General features: G+C 48.8%; 1 long non-coding RNA gene across 1 annotated transcript in view; it reads right to left on the reverse strand.

The window, feature by feature from the left end:
- LOC140217403 (uncharacterized) overlaps positions 1-12,407 on the reverse strand; it is a 268,452-nt gene that overhangs the window by 238,118 nt on the left and 17,927 nt on the right. The gene's annotated exons all lie outside the window — the stretch shown is intronic.

Consider the following 12,407-nt stretch of genomic DNA (forward strand, 5'->3'; position numbering starts at 1 on the left):
TCATTTAGTTTTCCTGAAAACGAATTTCAAAGATTGGTTGTGTTCCCGACTCATGATTTTTTACTGGCCACCCTGTGTTTGTGACGTCAGAGACTACACCGCCGCGGTCGCTGAAATCGCCGCTGCCTAATTAGGAAAATCTGTAAAACCTGCTTGTGCCATCAGGAGACATCAGCTTCGCTTCTTTGGCATTAGCGCCACGTGTACTACGTGTTTACATTTGGTAGTGTAGGATCTGAGGTCATCGACTCGTCGTGACGTCACACGAAGCAACTACCCATCTCGTTTATGGTTATTTAAAATTACTGATGAATTTCTAAGCCTACTGATGACAGGACTGTCAATACCATTTGAAAATGACACTATCCTAATATGGTTAAAGATATGGTTGAGATAGTTTGCTTTTAATTAACTAGCTCCGAGTAAATTCAGGTACAGCACAGAATTTCTTAGGGAGGGTTATACAAGTTCAATGACGGCAGCTTTCTTTTTTCCTGTTTCGATAACTATTTTTAAAATGTATCTAAACGAGCGCCATGACGACACTGAATGTATTGCGTGCGCTACAATTAGGTCTGCAACAATTGTCATGCGCGTGTAACAGGATCTTGTTGTGAATGGTTGGTGGTGGTGATAAACTTTATTAGAAGGGGGAAGGGTAAAGGGGGACGTGGCTGAGGGTTAGGGCTCAAGTAAGGCCCTGGGCCTGCTTGGCCTTTTCCGCCCAGTCCACCAGTTCAAGTTGTCGGTCGACGTCCCCGGAACTGAGCCAGGCTGTCCAGTCAGTCTCGCTGCTGACGGGGGGATGAGAGAACGGGAGCGAGGTGCATTCCCACATTATGTGTGTTAGTGTTACTGTTTCTGAACAGAGCCTACATTTGTCGCTTTCCCTGCCCCCTGTGATTTTGTTAATGTATTTTGGGTGTGGGTATGTATTTGTCTGAAGTCGCCGAAACGCGACCGCTTGCGTTTTGTCGAGTTGCTTGGCCGGTGGTGGCAGCGCGCGACGCCTCAAGCGATACCGATGAGCTATTTCATAATAAGTCTCGCAGGGTTCCTCGTGTCTCTCCTCCTCATTCACGCCGTCCGCATCCGCGGACGAGGCTCGGCGCGCGAGATCTCGAGCCAAACTGTGAGCCGACGCGTTGCCGGGCACAGCCGCGTGAGCGGGGGTCCACACGAGGGTTTTCAAGCCGCTTAGGGGGCGTCGTGTGAGGACATGGTACGCCTGTTTGCAAATTCTACCACGGACGAAATTGCCGATGGCCTGCTTGCTGTCGCTGATGACGGTATTCGCTTCCGCATGCATGGCCATGGCAATCGCGGTTTCCTCCGCTTCCACCACTCGGCCAGCCTTGATTGTTGTATATTCTATCAGTCCTCCGTTGTGATCCGCTACCACCGCGGTCATGAGGTCGCCCCGAGGGTGTCTGGCTGCGTCTGTGTAGAGCACTCCATCTTGCGAGCCGTAGCGTCGCCAAATGGCTTCACTACGGGCCTGCCGACGGCCCTGATGGAACTCGGGGTCCATGTTGCGGGGTAGAGGTGGGGCATAAATATGCCCCCTGACCTTTCGCGGAATCGTAATGTACTCTATCCCCTCGGGGATAGCCGCGAGACTAAGCTCCCGGAGGACTGTGCGGCCAGCCGGGGTTAGCAAGAGACGACGGACTTGGGCTGTGTGGTGAGCGTCTAAGAGCTCCTCGATCGTGTTATGCATGCCTAAGGCCTCTAGCCTTGCGGTGGCCGCGTGGTCCGGAAGGCCCAAGGCTGCCTTTGTGCTTCGTCGGATCATGGTGTTTAATTTGGCTAAGTCCGTGGCTGCGAGTTTGACATATGGTGTCGAGTACATGGTTCTGCTGGTTATGTATGCCTGCACAAGCCGAAGCAGATCGCCCTCACCCATGCCGTGGTGCCGATTAGCCACCCGGCGAATGAGCTGTAGTGTGTAGTTGGTCGCCCTCTGGAGTTTCTTTAACATGAGCCCGCAGCGCAGCGTGTTCTGAAAGTCTAGCCCCAATATTTTGATACTGGGGCGCTCCGGGATGGTAAGTTCTCCGACCTTAAGTTCAAGGAAGCGCCTTCTCCGTGGTAATCCCCTGGGACACCTACTTCTGCCGGGCTTGATCAGTAGGTATTCGGATTTTCCCGGTGAGCACGTCAGGCCCCTCGACTCCGCATAAGCTTGTACGACGTCGATGCCGCGTTGCATGATCTCTTGAAGAGTTTGTGGATCATCCGCCGCTGCCCATAACGTCACGTCGTCAGCGTAGAGGCTGTGGTGAAGCCCAGGGATAGAGCACAGCAATTCCGGGAGCCCGCGCATCGCCGCGTTAAAGAGAAAAGGGGAGATGACTGATCCCTGCGGCGTGCCTCGGCTCCCCAGCTCTATAAATTCAGTTTCATGTTCGCCGACTTTGATCCGGCACTTCCGGTCGGTGAGAAAGTTTCGGACGTATTGGTATGCTCGGTTTCCGACACCCAGTTGGGTCAGGCCCTCGAACACCGCTGCGTGGGCGACATTGTCGAAGGCCTTCTTCAGGTCGAGGCCCAGGAGGCACCGGAATCGGCGAGCGTCCGCCGGACTTTCGGGTTGCATCACCTGCCTTTTTAACTGAAGGAGCACATCTTGGGAGGACAGGTGTGGCCTGAAACCAAACATAGAGTGGGGGAACTCGTCCCCATCTTCTACGTGTTCATTGAGACGGTCTAGGACCACGTGCTCCATCAGTTTGCCGACGCATGATGTGAGTGAAATCGGCCTGAGGTTGTCCGCATTGAGTGGTTTGCCTGGTTTTGGTATAAAGACGATCGTTGACACCTTCCACTCTTCCGGGATGGCGCCCGTCTTCCAGCATTCGTTAATGAACTCGGTGAGCTGCTCCATTGCAGCCTCGTCCAGGTTGCGTAGGATCTTGTTGGTAACGCGGTCCGAACCCGGCGCCGAGTTCGTCCGCAGCTTGTAGGCGGCTGCCGACACCTCAGCGAACGTAATGTCTTCGTCTATGTGCGCGTTCGGCCGGCCCTGGTAGGCCGCAGGTAACGGTGTCTTGAGTTGCGGGCCGATTTACTTGTCTCGCATCTCGGCCAGGAACGCCCCCGGGTCCTGAGCATGCCTGTGGATTAACTTGGCCATGTTTCTTCTGCCTTCGGCCCTGGTGGTGTCCGGGTCCAGGAGGTGGCGTAGGAGGTGCCACGTCCGGGCTGCGCTGAGGCGTCCCCTCATGCGATCACATATTTGGTACCATTGCTGCCGGGTGACCTCGGTCGCGTGATCGGAGATCTCTGCGTCGAGTCTAGTGATTCTTTCTTTTAGGGCTTGGTTATCTTTTAAATAACATATTTACGATCGAATACCAATATCATAGCCTCCAGCAAGGCTTCATTAACCTAAATACACCGTGCCGTCCTTACCTCATACTTGTATATATGAAATACCTTACTTATATATGTGAATTCGTGGCACGTATCAGCTATGACGCACAAAGGCTGCCTGGGGGTACGATCACTGCTCTGAAGGTTTGATAGAGTATTACAAGCTACAGTACTGCCATTGTGCGTGCTTGCCAATCTTCTAAGCACACGCAATGGCTCAGAGGTGGGTGCTGGCGCTATTATGTTCCTCGTGCCTCAAAGTCGACAGAAAAATACGCTTGACCGATCGTCAAGTCGGGACTTTGTGTACATAAATATGAAGTCAGTGTTTTAGTATTTGTTTGCGAAGTGAGAACGTGGTAACAGCCATCGCTACTAGATACTTTTCAGTTGTAAAACTCCGCCTGGGAGCGGCGCGAGAACGTGACCCTCTGGCGGCTCCTCTCGCGAGGTGGTGCTGCCGCCATCCATGGCGGCATGCACATTAATCCACAGAATCCACATGCATCGACCTTAATCCTACTTCATTCACTTGAATCCTTCATAATCCACGAGAGTCCTCCTTAATGCACCTTAATGCAAGGAAAAAAACGAAATCAGGAAAGAAACCATTTATGATAACTCAAAGGGAAGCTCATTACTTTTCGAAGCGAGATCGGGATGCCTTAGAACACGCACCTATAAAGCGAGATATAAGAAGGAAGAAGCACGTGCTTGCTGCGGTAAAGCTAGGGAAACGACGGAGCATATTTTATTAGAATGTCAAGATGTCTACCCAGCGGTCGATTTAGGCACCACTGGCCTCCTTGAAGCCCTTGGGTTCAGCGGGAGCAGTGGTAAAGCAAACAGGTCCGCAATAAACATTAGTAAGAGGCGATTGGAGGATTGGTGGAAGAAAAGTAGGGAAACGACAAAGGACGGAGACGTACAAAAGCACAATTCGCAATAGGGGATCAGAAAGTTTGGACGCGGTAGTTCATAGTGTTTTTTTTTTCTTTTTCATTGTTTAACCTAGGTAGGATATTAGGCAGCATAGTAGCAAGAGCTTGGTGGCGCAACCCACCGCCCCGTTCCAAAGGGGACGCTCATAACATCCATCCATCCAGCCTAAAACCCCTTGATAATTTGAAAGTACCGACACTCTCCTCCTCACGGCGCTTTCCTCCTCGATTCTCCTCGCCCGCCGGCTGCGCACGGCGCGTTTTTCCTCCTGGGCTCCCGCGGACGGGCCGCAGGATTCTATGGAGGCGTGTTGATTTGGCCCAGTTGCGCGGCCCACTGGGGTTGGAAATTTTGAGAAATGCTAATAACAGCATCGATAATGCTGGAGGCAACGTTTATGAGGAGGTTGGTTTTTTCTTAAAGCCGTATGAACGGGGTATACCGATGTAAAAGGAGCTTTGGGGCGAGTTCTATACTCCGGACAATTTTTCTGCCACATGATCAGATGCTTTACTTCGTGCGTCTATTCTAGTATTGCTTGTGACACATCCCTTTGTGCGTGGCTTATTAAGCGAAAGCGTTAGACCTCTGTTTCAAGGTCCCGTTGTGAGCTACAGAAAATATCACGTGACCGAAGGAAGGCGGGAAGCGAACCAAGGCATGTGCAGCCGCGCATAGGAGATGATTAATGATTAGCAAAGTAATGATTGATTACTGATTGGATTAAGATGAATTCGGGTGTATTAAGGAGGGTTAAGGTGGATTAAAGTTGATGAAAGTGGATTAAGGTGCATAAAGGAGGACAAGGTTGGATTAAGGTCTATGAAGGAGGCTTAGGGTTGATGAAAGTGCGTTGAGATGCATTAAAGACGATTATAGTGGATTAGGGTGGATTAAAGTGCATGAAGAAGGATGAGGGTGGATTAAGAAGGGTTGAGGTGAATTAAGGAGGATTATGGTGGGCTAAAGTGAATTATAGTGAATGAAGGAGGACAAGGGTCGATTAAGGAGAATTAGGGCGGACTAAGGTAGATGAATGTGGATTAAGGTGAATTAAGGACGATTATGGTGGATTAAAGTGAATGAGGAAGCAGTAGGGTTGATTAAGGAGGATTAAAGTGCATTAAGGAGGGTTAGAGTAGATTGAGGTCGATGAAGGTGGATTAGGGTGCATTAAGGAGGACTCTCGTGGATTATGAAGGATTCAAGTGAATGAAGGAGGATTAAGCTCGATGAATGTGGATTGTGTGGATTAATGTGCATTAGGAGGATTATGGTAGACTAATCGGTCTTAATGCTCAATGAACCCTAATTCACCTTAGTCCACCCTATTCCACCTTAATGCTCCTTCATCCACCTTAACCCAGCTTAATACTCCCAATCCACCTTAATAAAGCCTAATCAACCTACATCGCCCCTAATGCACCTTAGCCTACCATATACGGTCTTAATCTTCCTTTATCAATCCTAATCCATCATAATCCGCCTTAATCCTCCACCATCCTCCTTAATCCTTATTCATGCACCTTAATACAACTTAATCCTACTTAATAGTCCCAATCTACCTTAATACACCCTAATCCACCTCTATCGAACCTAATCCATCTCCATGGTCCCTAATACACCTTAATATACCCTAATCCATCCTAATCGACCTTAATCTTACTTTATTCACCTTAATCCTCCCTAATCCTAGTTCATGCACCTAATCCACCCTAATCGGTCTTAATGCCGTTTCATCAACGCTCTAGGTTGGCCTAAAGTCCCTTGGTAATTTTAAAGTAGCGACACTCTTTGAACTCTGCCGCCGCCGCGCGACCTCCTCGCCTCCTCCTCGCCTCCTCCTCGCCCCTTGCGCGTTCCCCCGCGGCAACTAGTTTTGCCCCCGTTTTTCTGCACGACGATTGGTCTCCCTGCCGTTGCCCTTGGAAACGCGCGGATCTTGAGTTTTGCTTGTGTTTTTCATTTCGTTCGCGCCATTTTCCTCCTCAGCACGGCTGGCTCGGCGCTTTAGCTCGGCGTCGCGAACGTTGTACGCCGTGTTTCCTGCTCTATGTGCTAGCGCTATGCGGGGCTGTTGCGCATATAACTGCAGCAAGAAGCCTGAAGATGGTTATGCCGTTTTTATGATACCACAAGGAAAGCGTAACGGCTTGCGCAGGAAGCAGTGGCTGCATGACATTGGTCGAAAGAACTTTGTTCCGACAAAGAACAGCGTTCTTGGCGAGCTGAGGCGTCTTTCTAATAGCTCGTAGCAAAGCATCCCGCAATGCTGAATTTTTTTTTATGCGAAGCATATTACTAGAGCTCAACCCAGCTCCTCAGGCGCGGCGGTGTCGCCTTCAATGACCTTTGACCCCATGCCATACCACGTGACACCGTGACGTCACGACAGAGGAGAAACGGGGCTCCAACTCGCGCCGTCGCTCGCGGCGTCGCCTTCAAGGCTGACCACGTGACACCGTGACGTGACGACAGAGGAGAAACGGGGCTCCAACTCGCGCCCTCGCTCGCGGCGTCGCGGCGGTATATAAGCAGCTGCGCTTGTTTCTAGGTGGTTTTGGCTCAACTCTTGCAATGGGCTGGGTGGGAATCGAACCAGGGTCTCCGGAGTGTGAGACGGCGACGCTACCACTGAGCCACGAGTACGATGCTTCAAAGCGGTACAAAAGCGCTTCTAGTGAATGCGGTGTTGCCTTAGAAACGAGCTGTTTCTAAGGCTCAGGCGTGCGTCGCTTGCTCAGGCGCACATTTCGTTGCCGCGCCGAACGCTGCGTTGCTCGAAGCTCACCGCGTCCAATGCGGGGCGCGTAGTCGCTGCGCCGTAGCCCATTGTCTTACACCCCTTGGCGGGTCGACGGGAACGCTGTCGCGTTCCACTCTTGAAGGCGAAGCAGAGTAACGCATGAGTTGTTTCTTCGTCTAGCCGAACCAAATATAGCCAAGCAACAGCAGTTCACCAGGCTAAACAGTGGTTCGACGACTAAAATAAAGGCTAGTATGCTTCGCATCCTGGGCTTAACCTTAGCTAAGCCACAGCCATTTTATTCTTCCGGCCTGCTCAACAGCGCTTTTGCGGTTGTCCTCAGTATGCTTAATATTCCTCTCGCACGTCGCTAACTGTTGGTATTCAGTCGGAAGTGCAGCATTATAGATTCTGCTTTGCGCCTTGAAAAAATTAGTGGCAAGTATACCCGTGGTATTGCAGGTGATGAGCGTTAGCTTGTCAACATTTAGTTTTTCTTTAAGTTTTAAGCCGAAAGCCTTTAGATCTCAATGTTTCAAGGTCGCGTTGTAAACTGGAAGTGTCACGTGACCCAAGCAAGGCCAGAGATGACCCAAATCATGTCCACCCCTGTATAAGAGAATGATTACCCAAGTTAATCAATGAATCATTAGTGATTGACATAATTTGGATTAGGGAGGATTAATGTTTATTAGCGTATTAAAGAAGATTAAGGTGGATTAGAGTGCCTTAAAAAAGATTAAGATGCGTGAATAAAGATTAAGGTGGGTGGAGGAGAATTAAGGCGGATTATGTTGGTTTAGGGTGAAGGGTTGATGAAAGGGTACTAAGACCGATTAGGGTGGATTAGGTGCATGAACTAGGATTAGGGAGGATTAAGGTGAGTAAAGTAAGATTAAGGTCGATTAATGTGGATTAAGGTGAATTAGAGTTGCTAAAGGAGGATTAAGACCGATTAGGGTGGATTAGGGTATATTAAGGTGTATTAGGGACCATGGAGATGGATTAGGTTCGATAGAGGTGGATTAGGGTGTATTAAGGTAGATTGGGACTATTAAGCAGGATTAAGTTGTATTAAGGTGCATGAATAAGGATTAAGGAGGATGGTGGAGGATTAAGGCGGATTATGATGGATTAGGATTGATAAAGGAAGATTAAGACCGTATATGGTAGGCTAAGGTGCATTAGGGGCGATGTAGGTTGATTAGGTTTTATTAAGGTGGATTGGGAGTATTAAGCTGGATTAAGGTGGATGAAGGAGCATTAAGGTGGAATAGGGTGGACTAAGGTGAATTAGGGTTCATTGAGTATTAAGACCGATTAGTCTACCATAATCCTCCTAATGCACATTAATCCACAGAATCCACATTCATCGACCTTAATCCTCCTTCATTCACTTGAATCCTTCATAATCCACGAGAGTCCTCCTTAATGCACCCTAATCCACCTTCATCGACCTCAATCTACTCTAACCCTCCTTAATGCACTTTAATCCTCCTTAATCAACCCTACTGCTTCCTCATTCACTTTAATCCACCCTAATCCACTATAATCGTCCTTAATTCACCTTAATCCACATTCATCTACCTTAGTCCGCCCTAATTCTCCTTAATCGACCCTTGTCCTCCTTCATTCACTATAATTCACTTTAGCCCACCATAATCCTCCTTAATTCACCTCAACCCTTCTTAATCCACCCTCATCCTTCTTCATGCAGTTTAATCCACCCTAATCCACTATAATCGTCTTTAATGCATCTCAACGCACTTTCATCAACCCTAAGCCTCCTTCATAGACCTTAATCCAACCTTGTCCTCCTTTATGCACCTTAATCCACTTTCATCAACTTTAATCCACCTTAACCCTCCTTAATACACCCGAATTCATCTTAATCCAATCAGTAATCAATCATTACTTTGCTAATCATTAATCATCTCCTATGCGCGGCTGCACATGCCTTGGTTCGCTTCCCGCCTTCCTTCGGTCACGTGATATTTTCTGTAGCTCACAACGGGACCTTGAAACAGAGGTCTAACGCTTTCGCTTAATAAGCCACGCACAAAGGGATGTGTCACAAGCAATACTAGAATAGACGCACGAAGTAAAGCATCTGATCATGTGGCAGAAAAATTGTCCGGAGTATAGAACTCGCCCCAAAGCTCCTTTTACATCGGTATACACCGTTCATACGGCTTTAAGAAAAAACCAACCTCCTCATAAACGTTGCCTCCAGCATTATCGATGCTGTTATTAGCATTTCTCAAAATTTCCAACCCCAGTGGGCCGCGCAACTGGGCCAAATCAACACGCCTCCATAGAATCCTGCGGCCCGTCCGCGGGAGCCCAGGAGGAAAAACGCGCCGTGCGCAGCCGGCGGGCGAGGAGAATCGAGGAGGAAAGCGCCGTGAGGAGGAGAGTGTCGGTACTTTCAAATTATCAAGGGGTTTTATGTCGGCCTAGGCCGACAGTGTCGCGCGCGCCGCCCCGCGGGCGTGACAGAAAGGGGTGAGGTGCCGCGGCGGAGTTTGACAACTGAAAATAATCTAGTAACGTTGGTAACAGCGCTTCATTCAAGCTCAAACAAGAGCACAATGAGCTTATGTTGAGTAAATTATTTTTTCAGCTTAGTTATACTCATCACGAATAGCATTCCATCTTGCGTTAGCTAGCTCGTGCGTTCACGAAGTGATGTACTTGTCACACGGAGGAAGGAAACTAAGGAGAGGCCCTACCCCCTCCGCGCGCTAGGAGAAAAGTGTGGCGGAAATGACGTAGTAGGTTCTCATTTTTTTGCTGCTTTTTTATTTTTTCTGTTGTATGGCCACGCCTTTTGGGCCACAATGGCGGCGTTGTTATGGTTTTGAGCGCTCACACGTGTTGCTCTGGTAGGTTTCGGGCCGTGGCAAAGGCGCTGAGTGGGCGGGTTTGCGTTAGTCCCCGTGTCTTGTTGCGCTGTGTTACCTGCACCGTGCTCTGCCAGGTGTTGCGCGAGCGCGCGCGCTCCGCGCGCGACACCACGCGCAGCGCGGCGTGGTTTCGCGAAAGATGTAAACAAGCGAGGAGGGTGGCCCAAAAGGCGGAGCATCGCCATGAGCAACGCCAAATTCCGGCTTCACTTTTGCTTCACAAAGAGTGACGTCAGGGCCTCTCCTTAGTTTCCTTCCTCCGTGACTTGTCACGAACCAAGTTGCACTAAGGTGCACATACCTATAGTCAATTACTTGTTCCTTTCATGTACGTGGTGTTTGAGTGAGCACCATATTCAGTGATAACTCTGTGGTGCCTTGAATGAACGACTGGTTGTCATTGTACTCTATATTGTCCCTTTCTTGTGGTGCCTGAATAAAACACCTTTAGTTTACATAACTTTTGGATTCTTCCGTCTTCCGAAAGAATGAGGCCATTGCCCTCTCTTTCGACCATATGTTGCGTAATTGCAAAATAGCACAGTATGCAAAGACAAACTGGCTAAATAGTGCACAGTGCTAATTAGCCATTGTAGCCACTTGAAACCGCTAGAACGGCGTGACGAAAGTGAATGGTATATTTACATGTGAAGGCATGCTTAGGCATACTATTTTTTAGGGTTGTACTGCAGCACAGGTAAGTACTAGTAGAGCATAATATACTCTACTAGTAATCATATTATGATTGTACTCAGGAATGCAATACAGTATAATGCAATTCCTGAAATTTTTTTATTCATCAATGTAGACCAGCTCAGCTTGTTCGGGATGGCCATTCTGTTCAAGCAGGGAAATTGATGTTAAAAAAAGCTATGTTCCCGTATATTTGGATCTGGATTTACTGCACGAACCACATGGACTGAACTGCAATGAAGCCATGCTATCCCCTTCAGGTGCCGATTCTTTCCACTGAAAATTCTGTCTCACCACATTTCTTGCATCTCCAGAATCACGAAAAGTGTACTGCTGCAGAACAATTTAGGAAGTTTAGATTATTCGATGAGTTTTGCCAAGTTTACAAACGGGAATGCTGGTAAAACCTCTCCACGAGAACGTCAACTATATGCTTGGAAGGCACATATCGAGCCACTTGAACAATATGCCTGATGTGAAACATTGTGAAAAACAATGAAAGAAGTAAAACTGGTCGCATGACATGATGAATGAGTGCAAAACACGCAGCCACCTACCTTCCAACAAAACACAAATTTCTGTTATTCTTTATGCATGAAGAAAGAGAAGAAAGTCTGTCTTGCGCCAGTGTGGTGCAGTTTACGTAGCACATATGATTTTGCTGTGTCATGGCAAATCAGATGTAGGCCACAGTGCCGTTGTATCAACACGTGTCCCTGCTGGTGCATCAGCCATAGAACACCTACGGCCATCAGCATTCTCTCACATCATTAGTTCCAAACTTTTATTCTCGCACATGTGGGTGCACCGACCATACTTATTGACACTGCAGCTGTCGAGACATAATTGCACGCTAACATGTGTAAGGTATATATATACGTTGCCAATGTCTTGCAAGTTTTCGACTGTATAGAAAATGTTTCATGAAAACCAATGACTAACGGCCAGAGAAAAAAGAATTGCGTTGACAGGGTATACCAGAGGCCTTGTAACGTAATGAGCACATATAGCTATTTTCAAGTTCACGCGTCCCGCGCCAGAAACCGATTTTGCACAGATTTCCTAAGCACATCTTCAAGCTCTAGCCGTCTACCAATTCAAATCTGGGGCCGAATCTTATAACGGTTCGGTTGGGGAACCGTTCCTTTGGCCTCACCTGATTGGCCAAAATTTTGATTACGTCACAGGTCGTCAGAGGCAGTGGGGCGGTATCGCAATTTTTGAATAGGTCACGCATCTGTCAATCATCTTCAAAGCGAACCAGTCGTAGGAACCGGCGAAGGGGTAGTCCGCTTTGGGTTCCGTTGCTGTGGCTTGGCTGTGGGCTTGCGACTCTGGCCGCGCGCGCCGGTCGCGCGACCCCGGAGACAGGCGGGCGTCGCACGCGCGTGCGTTGGTTGCTTCGGAGGCTATTACTTGCCTTCGTCGTCTGCTTGGCGTTGCTCTTTCGGTGTCGACCACGGCTGGAAGTGCGATACGCGTTCGAAGAAGTGACGGATAATGAGTTTGCACCACCCTTGCTGGCTTTCTAAGTAGACCTTTTGCAGGCTACGCTATCATATGGAGGAGACTCGGGTGCAAGCGTACGAGTGGCCATTCCACGCAGAGGAAGGAACATTGCGCGCTGCGGTTAATCGCCACCGGCCTGCAGCTCCCAGAGGTCGGTCAGACGTGAAGCATTCATCGGAATGGCCTAGATCTCTGCTGCCGACACTGTCCACAAAGTTGCTCTCGCAGTTACTGTG

This window comes from Dermacentor andersoni, chromosome 4, assembly GCF_023375885.2.
Source record: "Dermacentor andersoni chromosome 4, qqDerAnde1_hic_scaffold, whole genome shotgun sequence".
NCBI lineage: Eukaryota > Metazoa > Arthropoda > Arachnida > Ixodida > Ixodidae > Dermacentor > Dermacentor andersoni.